The sequence below is a fragment of the Rhea americana genome, unplaced genomic scaffold (genome assembly GCF_003343005.1).
Source record: "Rhea americana isolate MKP2758 unplaced genomic scaffold, rheAme1 scaffold_157, whole genome shotgun sequence".
Classification (NCBI taxonomy): domain Eukaryota; kingdom Metazoa; phylum Chordata; class Aves; order Rheiformes; family Rheidae; genus Rhea; species Rhea americana.
Window position 1 is genome coordinate 543,246 of NW_028185672.1, and position 13,254 is coordinate 556,499.

The window sequence follows — 13,254 nt, forward strand, 5'->3', positions numbered from 1 at the left end:
TCTTGTACTGTAGCTACAGCATCTCTACCATAATTGTCTTCATTCATATTCCATCCCATATTTTCATTATTCAAATAATAATTTGCATACTAATGGAGATTTTGTTTGTATCTATTTCCAAAAGAGTAGATCTTAGCTTTCAGCCCATACATRCTATAATAGAAGATCTACTTAGTTTTTGGAAGTTTTTTCTTTTTTTTTAATAACTGACATCATTGGTAATCAGCAAACAGTATGCTTCATAAAATCCCTTCTGAAAAATGGTCAATATGGCATCCCTACTACTTGGAGTGGAATATGAGTGGTGAAAGCAGTGTTAGAGCTCTGATGGCCGAACCACTGATCCTGGGCTCTCCTTTGCCCAGTTACTTTTCCTGGCAATTCTCCTTTTGTGGAGGCAGATCTGACATACTATAAGGTCAGCAGAAAAATACTCATCATGGCAAAGGTACTCCAGAGTGCTCTAGTGCTTCCAAAGGAGCTGCTCCACGTGTCAGGGTCACATGCTCAGAATTTCTTCATATGTCTCAACACTAGATGTGTATTCAGCATTCAGGCCTAAATTGGGCTTCTGGGCTCCCTATATAAWGCTCAAAGGGGTGAAACAAAAGAAATACTCTGAAACCAGAAAAGCTCATGTTGTTGTGACAGCCTTGGAAGTGAGAAATAGAAGAAAACTGGAGTTATCTGCCCCTTATCCTGCCCTTCACACAGGATCCAAAGATGTACCCCCTTTCCCAGASTTTATTCTGAAATTTGAAGTTAGTAGGATCTCTCTTTGAAACCAGTCAGATCAGCTGACCTCCAAAGGTCCTTAMCAGGACCTAAATAATTCCTGGTTAGTGGTCCAGGTTAGAGAGAAATAGCACCATGTTACTGGCTATCCAACAGCTCAAGGTTAAAGTGGCCACATGTGACATGCCCAAGATCACATTCCTGCTCTGCCTCATTCACAAAAATGTGGATCCCTATGTTTTACTCTCCTGTGCTGATCAACAGACTAATAGATACGCTGGAGGAGGGTGGACTCTCTAGGCATCTTCTTTTGCAGACAGTGACCTGAATATACTTTGAGAAACAGTCAGCTGGATGCTGAATACAGGCCTCATCTCAAGTACTGTGTCCAGTTCTGGGCTCCCCAGTACAAGAGAGACMTGGAGCTACTGGAGAGAGTCCAGCATAGGGCTACGAGGATGATCAGAGGGCTGGAGCACCTGCCCTABGAGGAACGGCTGCRAGAGCTGGGCCTGTTCAGCCTGGGGAAGAGAAGACTGRGGGGGGATCTKATCAATRTGTAYAAGTACCTGAAGGGAGGGTGTCAAGGGGACGGGGACACTCTTTTCAGTTGTCCCGTGTGACAGGACAAGAGGCARTGGGCAGAAATKGAAGCACAGGAAGTTCYGCCTGACCGTGAGGGGGAATTTCTTCCCTGTGAGAGTGACAGAGCACTGGACCAGGTTGCCCAGAGAGGTTGTGGAGTCTCCTTCTCTGGAGATCTTCAAGGCCCGCCTGGATGGAACCCTGTCTAACATGCTCTGGGTGACCCTGCTGAGCAGAGAGGTTGGACTAGATGATTTCCAGAGGTCCCTTCAAACCTTACTGATTCTATGATTCTATGAATCCACAGGCACTTGCTTGCAGATGTAAAAGATTGGGCTAATACTTACATTTATGCAGTGTAGACAGGAAAAAATAAAGAATAGTTCCCAGGTTACTATGCTTMTCTGGGACATGAGCCCCCTGGGTTGAACAGCGATTTGGCCATGATGCTCTGACCTCCTGGCTCAACCCACTCACTGAACTACTTGCTATTTTGTCACATGCCATGGCTTCAATAGCTTTTTAGCTCTTGTGGCAGTGTCAGAATTTATGCAGTTAACTGCATATCAATGTCAGAAACATATTTACATACAGTCTTCAGTGGCAGCCAGCTTACACCAGAGGGATACGAGCAGTCCCTGACTAGAGCTGAAAGATGCATATGCATCTTTGCAAATTTGGCCCTTGTCCTGACTGCAGTYAGCCTCTGGAGGATCAGTTCTGCGTGCTTTTTTCACAGGAAAATCTTACTCCACAATGAACGTCAGGAGAGTTTCTTTTCTACAAATAATGCCATAATGGGCCCAAAGAACTTTTCCAACCAGTGCTGAACATCATCTTTTTTTCAAGTGCTGASTAAATACTAGAATCTGAATTTCTACAAATTTACCCTATTGTAGGTCAGASCATATTCCTACAATATTATAAGTAAAATGCATATAAKTGATACAAAACTATCAGCTTACATACATACATACAAAATTCTATTGATGTAATGAACTTTCTATTGCAAAGGAAAAATAGCTTTTTGCCTCTGGTTTGGAAAAGTAGAACGTTTCATTTCACTGTTCAGTTCAAATTATGCATTTTAAACAAATCATAAATCAATAGACTAGTTTATATACAACATGTAGAAGTAATATTTTTAGGCATTTTACTAGAATAAAGAGAATAGCTCTGCCAAAAAGAGCTTCAGCCTTCACAGTTACATTAATATAACTGGAATTAATATAAGTGTGTCTGGATTAAGTCCAAAGAAAGAATAGATTGCAGTAGACTCACTGAAGTCAAAGAYAGTTTTGTCATTGATTTTGGTAGATACAGGATGTTGGAGCCAAGAAGGATGGTGGAAAACTGACATTATTTCTATTATTTTTATTGTTAGCACCATGTTGATGTTTCTTTCATTTCATTTCAAATTGCTTTCATTGCCCTGTAGGTTTTCTCACAGAAGAAATGATTGAACCCAGACTTTAAGGGCTCAGATTCTAATATAGCAGCCTCCTAATGGGCCAGGCATGAAACTCAAAGCTTTAGAGCCAAACTGGTTATTCTTAGAATAGGCCATTAAATATCTATGTATGATAAAGTGTTCTGATAAAGCGACCTGGATATTGCTGCACTCTAGGGTGTCTATGGTATTGTTTTCCTCACTGTGAGGAGAACCCACATGGTCCTTTTAGATAATTGGGTTGCTGTCTTTTTCGCACTAATTAAAGGGAAAACATTTTGAAATTAAGTCAGTCACTCTCCATTGGCAAAATGCCATACTGAATCATATAGAGACAGACTCATTCACAGCTCTCTTCACAGCGTATGCTGTGTAGTAGTGTACTGTGAGGGATATACAAAAAGATCGGTGAAAAATGGACAATTCAGGGACAATAAAAGTAACAGCGATATTAGACCAATAAAATCAACATTATGATCTTAATGTACAGCTGTAATTATTTTCCTTTAAAGAGGGTGAGAGAAAGGGCGAAGTATAAAATGAAAAATGATTTTCATTGCCAGCAGCCTGGGTAGCAGAATGCCTACCGCCTCCTCTTTCCCTCTCACATCCACACATCAAACAATTGCATTAGCACTTCTGCTGCCTTTCTTCTCCCACCCTCTTTTTTCACACTATTTAAGAGCTAAAGCAGAGTGGTGTTGATAGTTGAGCCTAACAGTAAGTTTTGTTTGAACACAACATATACTATCAGTGATAATTCATAAATTTCTATGTGTCTTTCAAAGACAAGTTTAACTAATTTTTAAAGACATATTTCTCTATTTACAAATAATATATCAGTTGTTCAGTTTGATGTTTTTAAGATCATCCTTTTGTAGTGGAGCTAGGTGGTAAATCTGGAATGGGATAAAATTCTGCCTCTGTTCACAGGGATGTGCTTCTATGTATTTGTAGATTCAGACACCTGTAGTTTTAAAAACATTTTATATCTTTTTATTCTCTTTTTGTTAAAAAGCCATTATTGTAGAAGAGCACATTTTAATATTTCATCTTGTTACCTCTGCTACTGAGAAAGCAATTAGAAAAGGAATGGTGATTCAATAACTCTGCCTTCTGCAAACACCTGCTTTTCTCTCAGCATGTTTTTAATAGTATTTAGATCAGGCCTCAGATATATGTAATTACCTTGCTGCTTTTAAAGGTATTAGAGTGTGATAGTGCTCCCATTTGGATGTTATATTCTGGCTATTAATACTATAGATGTTTTAAAATGCATACTACAGCCCTTGTTCTGCTCCTGTTAGTCAATGCCTAAACTCCCTTTTTCTTCAAAGAGGCAGGAAGAAGCTCTTGGGACTCTAAATATAAGCATGTATACATGTACACATGCGAGGGGTTTAGTAGTGTGGTTATAGATGTTTCACCCGCTGACACAACTCCAGTGCTGCTTTCATTAAAATTACTGGGAACTTTCCCATGAGTTTCAGTGGATACTTGYTTGTGTTCTTCACTAATACTAGTTAGCAATACATATATATTTGCTCATGAGCTTCCATAGCAAGCTCGCCCTTTTTCACCGAGTCACTATATCTTCTATAGGGCTAAATTCTTCTGTCCTTGGTGGTCTTGTATAATGCAGACAGTCACAAATAATCATTTCTAAATGAAATCTGTGGTCATCAGTTGGTATTTTCAGTCTTACTTTTTATAAAATTAACCTTTCATATAGACTTACAGGAAAGGGTTGTCTTAAAGAGCACATCCGTTTAGGATGGAATTTTTGAAGAAGTCTGTGGCAGTTAGTATTCAATTTCCAGTAACTTTGGTAGGATTTAGATCCCTAACTGTTCTATACTCTTCTGAATATCTCAGACTTATTTACACCCCAAAATCTTCATTGAATACCAGAATCCTGCTGTGCTAAAAACCATACAAACACATAACAAGTCACAATTTCTGCCTGAAAGAATCCTATGTATAATCGCTTCAAAAATAGGATCCCTTTTAAAAAAAAAAAAATAAAAGAAATCACTGGTTTGTGTAAAAATGCCTTCTTCCAACACTATGGCATAAATATTAATGTTTGAGATTGTTTTGACTTGTGCTAGTATTTTTTTAAATCATCATTTAATGAATAGAAATACCTAATAGGTACTTCTCAAAGWATAATTCAGTATCCTGGAACTAATTAATGGACGTATGATTCCTCAGGTTTCATGGCAGGTTTACAAATGTTACAAAGTGTATTGAAGACAGAGGCATTTAGAGACATAAATCTATGCTGTTTCTTGAGGCATAACTTACTGTTGCCCTTGGGAGGGAAAGACACTACATTGTGTGTGTGTGTGTGTGTGTGTGTGTGTGTGTGTGTGTGTGTTTGTGTGTTAACGAACACATATTTAATATACTGGCACATTTTATATGCTATAACACTTAGTTTTTAATTTTCTTTGTAATTTAGTTTCCATTCCAAAGGCACCTAATTATTTAGACTCTAGGCATAGATGAGGTAAACTCAAAAAAATCTGAAAATTAAATGGAGCTGATAACAAATATGTATTTATTTCATAACTACTCTATATATGTATCTCAGAAGAAGCTTATTTATTATCAATATATGATTCAAAGGGTGTATAAAATATACTCAGGGGAAGAGCAAATACRGATATAAAAGGAAACATTGTGACACATGAATTATTATCACTGTGCCTTAGTGAAATAAGTGCTGCATTTTGAACAGTTTCTGTTATTGATTTAGTTGTGGACTGAATTGGCAATGTTTGGGCCCTGCTGAACTCCAGAAATTTCTGGTACCTTTCTACCCACATCATCTATGCTGCTATGTTTGCTACGGCTTTTAAAATCCACACTATTAAAAAATTAGACTGTTTAATGCCAGTTATCCATTTATGTGATGATAAATGACACAAATAATTGAATTATCTTAGACGATGTTAACAGATCTGATGTCACTCCTCAGGTTATTTAAACAGATCACCAACTAGGAAAGAAACTTCCACAGCAGAATAGCAGTGTCCCATTACAGGGAGTGAATACCTTGCTCTGGAACAGCCTTGCTTGTCTGARGGTGCTGGGTTGGGGAGGCTGCCTTTAGCTCACTCCCTCATCACAGCTCTTCTCTTCTGGATGCACATCCCTCGCAAAGGTATGAGCTTCAAGGACCTGAGCCAAAACACGAGCTTAGTCAGATATTCAGTTCAGGAGGAAACACTGAGCATTTCTATATTTGGGGAAATGTGTTTTTTTCTTTCTCATGCTATCTGTGATAGTGATATACATCATGGGTGTTTGTGATGTTAATAATACTGTGTAATAGCACAATACGTAATGCAATAATAAATCTCCTTTAGGATATGAATCAAAGCCTGCTGAATTTAGTAACAAAACTAGGTTTCCAGCCTTCAGCAGCAGACTTAAATCAGAATCACTACATGGGTTTTGATGACTGTCCATCTCCAAGTCCAGCAAAGCGTGCTGTCCAGAATATTTTTGGAAGCTGACTTTAAAATCAGATTTCTGAATGAAGAAATCTCTCTCTCTTCCATATATACTAAATATGAAGATAGGCACAATAGACATAAGTGTGAAAATACGCATTTTACCATGTTTTCACATCTYTGTTTGCTCATTGTGAGAACATGAAGGAGAACTTGTGGTTTGATGCCTCTCTCTCTCCTGGAGCCCTAGGATTGCATGAACAAGGGCGATGCCTGATGAGGCAAAGCTGCCCCTGCTACAATAGCAATCGGAAGTGAAATGCAAGCCACTAATCTCTTGAAGATTTGATACAAATTTGGAAATTTCCGTAAAAATAATATTCTGTGAAACTGCTGTCTCTCATTCACATGCATCTTCTTGACATTATGTCACAGGTAATAGCAAATAAAAAGCAAGGGCAGCACTGTGGGAAAGGCAGCTGGGATGGATTCAGAAAACTTCCTTCTAACTCCAGCTCAGTGAGGGACTTCCAATGCAAGGCCATCGCTTCATTTAATCCTGTACGTCCACTCTGCAACTGCAAACATGGATATGGCATAGTAATGTGTTCACTGAGTTTTCAGACACACTCTATTGTGGTAGTCCCTGAACAGTCTGCCTCCAGGATTGAAACAATTCAAACTGGTAGTTAAACCTAAATGCTTTAGTTTTTGCTTAGATTCATTTTTACTTTTGTATAGGCATTCAAGGGCTGCCAGTTTTCTTTTTCTTTCTTTCTTTTTTTCTTTTCTTTTTTCTTTTCCTTTTTTTTTTTTTTTTTTTTGCCAGACACGACTGCTAAAGACCTAGAGACTACACTGCTTTTTTCTCTATTTGATGAACTATGGAGCTGATTTTTTGACATGAACACCAAATCCTCTCTGAAAAATATACTAGTGGTGGTCTATGTAGAGCTTTCCAAATTCTTATACTTGTGAATATGACTGCTATACAGGGGACATGAACAGACAACACCTTCGGGGGACTGAAAATTGTGTATGTATTCCCAGGATGTTTTTCCAAGTTGATTCCTCCTGCTGAAGATCCAAGTGAAAGGCTGTTTGAAGAACGTCAGTGCCTGGATGAGCCTATATATTTTTCTGAGTGTTGCCAAGACAAAGCTTATATGCGATATCTACTAGGTGCCAGTTGAATAAAATAAAATATATGAGTTATTCTCCTGGTTTGCAATTAATTCTTATTCTCTGACTAATCTTTAAAATTTAACTGGATGTTCTTTATTGGTAGATTTTTTTTAAATTTGCCAAACCAAAAAAGTATAGAAACAATTGTTTTCTCCTTCTGTAAGAGTCAGTATAGATTAATGAGCATTTGGGGAGAGAAGTTGGAGCTATAGTAGCAGAGGTAGATGGGAGTGCTGGAAAGCAGGCATTGCTCTGCCTGGTAAATGTTACGGAGCATAAGGTGCGATATGGAGAGCCTGTAATAGTTGTAAAGGTGCATTTGGAGGCTCTTAGCTATCTGCAGGAAGACAGAAATTATATGCTGCCTTACTTTTTCATTAACTTCTCTTTTGGGTGTTACACTGCATAAAATACAGGCACACCTTATACATGCTCTTATGTATTAATATATATGCTAATACAAGAATACAGCATCTACGTCTGGGCATCTTACATTCCWCTGCATAACCTCACATGAAGTCTACCTCTATATCTGCCTAATATGTGGTCTTCTGTCTGCAAAGCAGAGAAGTTCCTGTTCACTAAATGCTATGAAAACTTGCATAACTCCAAGCTAACTGAACAACTTTAGGCATGTTTTGGCCTAAGGCAAGTCTAATTAATGAGAGTTAAATGCAGAACTTGCTCAGACCCCCAGGTTCAACGATACTGCAAAAAGCTCCTGCTGTGATGATACATTAGAGTCACAGATACGATAAAATGAGGCATATATTATTCTTTTATAATCCTCTATTTTCTGGTAAGAATACAACCCTCAGTCTCTGTTTTCAATGCTAATATTCAGTATGTTTCAAATAGAAATTCAGTTTTCCCTTCCAGCACATTTCCTTCCTATTCACATATTGTACAATGGATAAATACCAATGCTGAAAAGAATGCTTGTCAATTTCAATTTTGCCAAACATGTAAATGTAATAAAAATAAACTTTTAAAAATCCCTAGACAAACCAAAATATTTCCACAATTTAAGTACAAAGAATAGACAAGGCTGAACAGACAAATTACAAGCAAATAAACCCTAGTAGCCCAGAGAACCAAAGTATTTTGACACAGGGATCCTCAAAGGGAAGGAGCWCAGAATGGAAAGTAAAACTGATTTTATGCAGACTTTTGTTGGCCAAATAAAAGGAATGCAAACGCACAAGGCCTGAATTGGAGGCTTTAATTAAGCTACTGTTTGTAAAAATATAAGGTTCCTTTGGAGTCCTTCAGATTTCCACATCCATGTGGAGTTTCAAGGATCACAGTGCAAAAACAGGAATTTGCTCTCAGATCAGAGCCTCAGCCTGGCTGTGCAGAGATTTTACTGTGAAAATATCCTTCTGAGTCAAGAGTGGCATTTTTTCTCAGTTTTGTCAATGTAACATGGAAAGAAATACAGTTATACAATGATGTCTTCTCCAGTTGTGGCATATTTCTGTATGAAAATGTAAAGAGCTTATGTCACTAAGCTAATTTATGTAGATACGGGAGCTGGTAAGATTTTTACTATTTTGATTATATCCATAAAGGTATAAAGCATGAAACTTCTGTATGTAGACAGTATTTGAGATGGTACTAGCTAAAGAAATGTATTTGCAAATTTTGGTTTGGATTATGTTGAAATTTTTTTCTGCTTCTGTAGTATAGTTGTACCTTCACTGGCATCTCAGTTTCAGACTCAGTCCTTCTGTTTCAGGGAAGATAATTCAAAGCTTGCTTTCTGATTCATAGAAACTTTTTTTGTTCCTTTTTTACCACTCACTCAATTTTTAAGAGACTTCTTTGGAATCAGTACAAAATGTATGATGACAATATCTCTGTTAATTGTTTAAAGCTATTTGAAAAATAATTGGAAAAACAAAATAAAATGAACTGGGTGGTTTTATCAGATAAAACAAGGAGTATAGCAAGGGTGTGGGGATTGCTTCTTTTTTTAATGCTAAAATGGAGATTTTTCATCAAAGCTAAATTAATGTGCGATAACTCGCTGCAGAGCTAATTAGAAAAACCTCTCTGTTCAGTTTAATAAAGTAAATTTTGAGAGCGTAAAGAACACTTGTTTTATGAATGAAGTATATTTTACATTTTCAGTTGCAATTGTTGCTTCTGAGCTTACTACTGAAGGTGGTTATCTTGCTAAAAAGTGGTGTCATTTGTGCCACTGACACTGCAGGGGTCCAGACAGAGGCTATAAATCAATTTACACCTGCTTAAAAGCAGGAGATAAAACCTATGAACATTAATTAAAAAACTGCTTAAAATTACTATTTTTTTTATGATTACCTAAAGTGGACTTTAACCTCCTTTGCTGAGATTTTAATGTTAGCATCACAAAATCCAACACTTTTAACAGACTGACCGGTTCCCATGACAGTGTTTATTCAGTACATTGCATACACGTGGCACTACACAGCAAGTGGAGGGTCACTCCATTAATCCTTGCAAAGGTGTAAGTGAATATGATCCTAGGCAACACAAAACCAATACATACTGATTTCTGTTACAGTGCTCCACCAAACAGCTATTTCTTGAAAGGAGAGCGGAAGCAATTTCGTACAGGGGGCCTCCCTTGCACTCTCACGTGATGGCAGGAAAGGCAAGCTGGCTTGATGGACCCAAGTGTTTCATGGGATCTCTGCAGCAACAACCCCCAGGGCCAACCTGGCCCTGGCTCAGATAATACTAGTGAAAAATCTTTAGTGAAGGCCATATGGCTCCCCCATACCTCTCATGATGCCCAGGAGTATCCCAGAGCCAACATCAGAYCATTCTCCTGGCTTGTAGTTGTAAGTCACCACTCAGTCTGTTGAGCTGTTCTTGCAGAACTGGCTCCTTAAAGGTTTAAAAAATGTGGCTGCAAAACAGACATAAATCTATTGTTACCCCAAAGATTTTTTTATAGCTATGGCCAGCTCTAAAGTGCCTGCGATTAGGATCACTCACGCGGATGGTCACCGACTGCTCTGTCTCTTGAATAAGGCAGAATAAGGTTTCTCTGTTTTGCCACAGGAATACGTGTGCCTAGGTACAGGGTCGAGGCCATGCAAAGAAGTTTCCTCAGGGATGCACACACAGCCCTGATGGTCATTTGTTCCTACTGTTTGTGCCTAAGCTCCCTCTGCACCTCCCTCAGGGTGGGTCCACGCTGACATGTGAAAAAAATATGTGAAAAACTCAAAACTCTCTTATTAGGAGGGAGATAGCATCAGGCATGGGGGATCATGTGAAATCAGGCAATTTGGTCAGGAAACAAAGAATGAACACAACTGAGGAGGAATGGAAAGAGCAGAAAGRCAATGAGAGGGAACTAGACATGTCAGTTGTAATGACTTTCAGCACATTTATTTCTCAATCAGCGAGAATGTCCTGTTTGTGGTGAATCTACATATCTCTGAATCACGAATTTTCTCTTCAGGCTTCATGGTGCTGGTAAAATAACCTGATGGTCAAGTAACCTGTTATACACAGAGGCTTTAAGAAACTAGTAGGAGAAGAGAATCAGGTTACACGTGCTTGGGAAGATGCAGGGTGTGGTGGCTACATGGGTTCCTGCTCCCATAGCTGTCTGCTTGTGTCTCAGCAAGCAACCTACTTCAACATAGCTCCGCTTGATGCTTAAACTTATTACAGCAGAGACTCCCCCCCCCCCTTCCACTAGAATGCTATTTAGTGTTCAGAAAGCTGCCATTATTCTGCACAACCTCTAGCTGCTGGCTGTTGTTCCTCTGCCTGTGTCACTGCATTGATCAAAGCCTCGCCTGCTTCACTAGAAGCATCACTTGTGAGTGTGTCTGAAAGTGCAGCTTAATCACAGCGGCTCACCTTTCAGGGCAACAGCAGACAGGAGAGCTTATGGAAACGTGCTGGAGAGTCAGAGTTAACCATTAGGAGGCTTTGAGAATCTCTTGCTGAACCAGGGAAGGAGGAGGAGRGGGAGAGACCATGTGGGAAAAACATGCAAGACTCTTAGGAGAATCCTGATTCAGCAAAATGCTTATTTCTCTGCCTTTAACTTCAAGACTGTATAAGTTTAATAGAGTGGCTAAGCAGACACAATTTCAGTTATGGGAAAAATCTTAGCCTTCATCAAGACCAGTCATGCACATAGTGTTAAGTACACGTGCTTAAATGCTTTGCTGAGTTGTGTACTGGCTCTCAATAAAACTATCTGCCTACTACATTTTCTTACTCCATATTCGTGACTTGGGAAGGTAGGTACTATTAATAACAAAAAACTTCTCTTGAGATGGTGTCACACAAGGTTTTCCAGCCTTGTTAATGTGCAACATGGGTTACTGTAAGTCTTTCTTTCCATCTGTGTGGCATCGTTGTAGTTCTATGGTGTGCTATGTACTTCCTCTACGAACTGTACAACATACTACCTGATTTAGGTTTGTTACATAGCCCAAGAAGAAACAGGATAAAATAACAGACACACCTTTAGTTTTGGTCATATGACTGATTGAGACAGTTATATTTACATCCGATGAACTCACTTGTTTTAAAGTTTATCTTTTCTAAAGACATGTTTATAACCCTTCAGTTTCCTGACACTTTCACAGCAAGTCTGACCGGACACAACTCCTGCATTCTCCTGCAAATCCTATTTAGAATTTCAGTAGAAATATGCCTTATCATAGCTATTAGGTTGTAGCTGCATATGTTTATATGCATATGTTGGAGTAAATAGAATTTATTCCAAATTCTGCAAAATTCTCCTTTGACTTTGTTCTGATCTGCATTTCATGGAGCCAAAAATTTAAAATTTCTTTCAGTGTTAGAAATTTTTCTTCTGCTTCAGAATGAGCAATGACGTTACAGAATGAAGAACAATCTGTTCCCATGAAGACTTAAGTTTGCAAAGTCAATGTGCTACTTAAGTACATAGTTATGCATGTTATTTTTTTTGTAAGATGAGGGCACAGAGTGCGTATTTGCAGTCTTTCACCCTTGTGAATCATTGCTCATATTTCAAGTACATACTCAAGTGAGGTCTCTACCGTGGCAAGACAGTTTACTTTGATAAGGGATGCAGGAATGATCCTGTATAAATTGGCAACCGTCCCCTCCCCCACAGCAGGAAAATTCAATCATATCCCTTAAATGTTGGTTGCATAAAACACTGTTATTTCTCTGCTTCTGTTTTGAATTGAATTGGCAACTTAATTCATTACACTAAATGGTGTGTAATTGACCTCTGCCCTGCCCCAATATTCCAGGGGAACCATTCCCGTGTTTACACTGATGCAGACGAAACCTCGCCTTTGGTATGGTATCTGCCTTTTAAATGCTGCTCCCTTTTTCCTTTTTTAAGTATGACCATGCGTCTGGATTGTGATAGGTTCACAAGAGCAACCGAGAAATAATTACCAAACACGTCTCTGAAAAGAGGATGAGGAAGTGAAATCAGACTGTTCCACTACCCTACGGGAAAAAAATCCTTGAGCAGATGGCGAGCGTAAATACACCGGAGCAGAGCTGAATTCCCGCCTGGGTGACTGGGGCTTTCCCCCGCGCCGCGCGGTGCTCGCCCCTGCGCTGCGGAGGCTCGAGGGGCAGACGCTGACCCCCGCGCCGCCTCGCAGCCCGCCGCGGGGAGGCTCCCCGGGCCGCGCGCTCCCCCCTCCCCGRCCCCGGTGGCTCCCGTCGCGGCGGAGGGGGCTCCGCCGGCAGGTGGCAACACACACACACACSCGCGGGCACGGCGACACGTACAGACCGCCGCCTGCCCGCTCCGCAGACACGTGCCCCGACACACACGCGCCGTCACTACCCTCCCCCTCCTCCCCCGCCACG

The 13,254-nt window shown here is 39.6% G+C and overlaps 1 long non-coding RNA gene across 1 annotated transcript in view; it reads right to left on the bottom strand.

Moving 5' to 3' along the window:
* Positions 1-5,690: 5,690 nt before the first annotated feature.
* LOC146598660 (uncharacterized) overlaps positions 5,691-13,254 on the bottom strand; it is a 7,873-nt gene continuing 309 nt past the window's right edge. Inside the window, exons 2-3 of the long non-coding RNA XR_014895227.1 lie at positions 10,184-10,312; positions 5,691-5,956 (exon numbers count right to left, since the gene is read on the bottom strand). This is a non-coding gene — a long non-coding RNA (uncharacterized LOC146598660). The remainder of the gene's footprint in view (positions 5,957-10,183; positions 10,313-13,254) is intronic.